The sequence below is a fragment of the Sinocyclocheilus grahami genome, unplaced genomic scaffold (assembly GCF_001515645.1).
Source record: "Sinocyclocheilus grahami isolate Dianchi unplaced genomic scaffold, SAMN03320097.WGS_v1.1 scaffold1503.1, whole genome shotgun sequence".
Lineage (NCBI taxonomy): Eukaryota > Metazoa > Chordata > Actinopteri > Cypriniformes > Cyprinidae > Sinocyclocheilus > Sinocyclocheilus grahami.
The window spans coordinates 216,080-218,862 of record NW_015506682.1 but is presented as its reverse complement, the minus strand read 5'-3'; the positions used below and the strand labels follow the sequence as shown (position 1 = coordinate 218,862).

General features: G+C 43.8%; 1 protein-coding gene across 1 annotated transcript in view; it reads right to left on the bottom strand.

The window, feature by feature from the left end:
- LOC107570773 (protein sel-1 homolog 3-like) overlaps positions 1–1,738 on the bottom strand; it is a 12,856-nt gene extending 11,118 nt beyond the window's left edge. The window contains exon 1 of the mRNA XM_016257034.1: positions 1,623–1,738. The gene's annotated coding sequence lies outside the window, so the exon portion shown is untranslated. The remainder of the gene's footprint in view (positions 1–1,622) is intronic.
- Between the last annotated feature and the right edge of the window lie 1,045 nt (positions 1,739–2,783).

Below are 2,783 nucleotides of genomic sequence, written 5' to 3'. Positions count from 1 at the left end.
CTTGAGTGAGCGGAGGAGTAGCGGCTGGCGGATTCGATAAAGGAGGCTTGCGGCAACCACATGTGACGACCCCGGGCTGGACTCCGCTTCGTCCACGGTGAAAGCCGATCCGGCGACCCACAGCCAGAAGTTGAAGTATTTCCTCAGCGACCAGCACAGATCAGCTCTAGGTACGGTTCACTTTTGGGGGGTTTTCCACTGGGTAGAGTACCTGGTACCTGGTACTTTTTTTAGTACCACCTCGGTTGGGTGGTACTATAAAAACTTAAAACTTATTCACTTGGGTGGCCAAGTGAACCGTACCGTTACCAAAATGTAATGTGTAAACTCTGCTGATCACGGATTGGCCGGAGAAAATCATCACTACCTGCGTCATTGAACTTGCGTCATTGAACCTGCGACACAAACACAAAAGAAGCGCTAGATTTAAATCAGCACAGCCAGCGATGGATCGAACGCAACTGTTTTGAACGAGCGCACATTTTTTAACAACCAAAAAGTGTCTGTTCCCCCTGTTGAGTAAGTACAGACGTTCCTCTCGTTGATAGCAGAGGAGCGGCTCCAGCGTAATTGCATCATATGACCCCTTTAATGTTTATATGTGAATGAAAGCATAAATTCAATTTGTTCATCATATAAAGTGATCGAGTCTCTTCAGAAAATTTGGACTAAAAAGTTATGTTCATATGGATTCATTTTAAAATGTCTTTATGAACATTTCGAAGCGTCAAAGTGGTAGTTACTGTCAATGGAGGGACAGAAATCTCTCAGATGTAATTAAAAAAAACTTAATTTGTGTTCTGAAGATGAACGAAAGTCTTACGGATTTAGAATGACGTGAGGGAGAGTAAATGATGACAAAATTAAACATTTTGGGGTTGAACTTGCGTCATTGAACCTGCGACACAAACACAAAAGAAGCGCTAGATTTAAATCAGCACAGCCAGCGATGGATCGAACGCAACTGTTTTGAACGAGCGCACATTTTTTAACAACCAAAAAGTGTCTGTTCCCCCTGTTGAGTAAGTACAGACGTTCCTCTCGTTGATAGCAGAGGAGCGGCTCCAGCGAGAGCTTGATGGGGCGACGCGGAATGAAAAAGTTGTTTAGGAATCGCGGCAGTAGAGGTGGTCAACTATAACGACATGTGAATAATCCCGCCCACTCTTAAGTGGTACTGAACTGCAGTGGAAACGCAAACCGAGCCATGCCATACTGAGCCGAGTCGTACCACGCAGTGGAAAACTACTAATAGAGAGGGCTAGGTTGTGACCTATACTGCAGCCAGCCACCAGAAGCCGGTCGAAATGTTTTGGCTTCACTTTTCAGGACGTGTGTGACACACTTGGTAGCGCACGAGAATGAACCTCACTGGTTCATCAAGCAAACATGCTTGATCTTCTGTTTGCCATAGCTTATGTGTGCGTTGATTAAAGGGGTCATATGATGTTGCTAAAAAGAACATTATTTTGTGTATTTGGTGTACATTTTGGGGTGAAATATCCCTTTAAGAATGTAAATATGGTCCATTTTGATTTCAGGTGGACTTCAAAATGAATTACGCTTCCACTGCGTGGCTCTTTTATAATGACTGTTGAATGCTCAGGTGTTCTGGTTCCCACCTGCTCCAGGTCCACCGGGACACCCAGGCCGGCCAGGTGCAGGGTAGCGAGCAGAAGAGAGGAGTGCTGGTGACCCCAGCAGGAGGACACCTGAAGCTGCTGAATAATAGTGGACAGGAGATCCAGACCGCCAGCAGATTCCTCTGCTTTAGCTATTGTCTTTACCGCATCCTGGTAAATCACTCGGCTTAGACGTAGCAAATGTCTGCTGCTGTTGCCCAGACCTGAGGAACAGAGGAACTTTTCCACCAAAATCATCATAGCTCACATTATAGAGGACCACATTAAACCACTGCTACCTGTTATGAGCTCCTGGTGTTCTTCTAGAAGCCTCAGGGTGAGGCTGAATCTTCTTTGCTGGTCCCACGACCAAGTTTGTGTGCATTTCCTACGATCAAACTTCCTCTTAATGTCTCCATAAAAACACTCACAAACATCTGATGACCAAAAACACAAAGTCTTTAGGAACTGTTCACCCAAAATTAAAACGGTGTCATTGTTTACATTTTGTACATTTTGAAGAGCCAACACTCTCAAATGTCATTTAAGCTGCTACTCTAGCATACCAAGTTTGTTGCCATTAATAACAAACTCTTTAATAAGAGCTTCAAAAAATGTTGTGTTCCACAGCAAAAAAGATACTGGTTTGAGCAACATAGGTTTTTATTATTATTTTAGAATGTTCTAGACGTGGCTGAACTATTCCTTTATATATGCTAGAGTTTTTTCTTGAAGTGAGGTCATATGATGGAATGCGCCCTGACTGGCTTACCTGTGTCAGACAGCATAATGAGAGGACTTCCGTAGTTCCTGTATTCATTGACATGCCTGATTATTCCACACACAGACTGGTTGCACCAGCTCAGCAAGTACAGCCACACTGACAGCGACACACTGCAGAGAGCAGATGATTGGAGCTTCAAACATGACGGGCCAACACCCTCTTTAGATTCAACATCACATCATCAGGACGGCAAGCACATATGAAGTGCTTATAGTGAGCACAGTAATGTTAGTTATGTTATCTCATATTGCATCTAAAAGACTACAACAGGAATTTGAGATTTCCGTTAAAAAACCGCAGTGTTAGAGATAATGTAGAGGTTCTAAAACTAGCCCAGTATTAAGGTGTTCTGAGTGGTTTCTAGGGTGTTGCTAGGC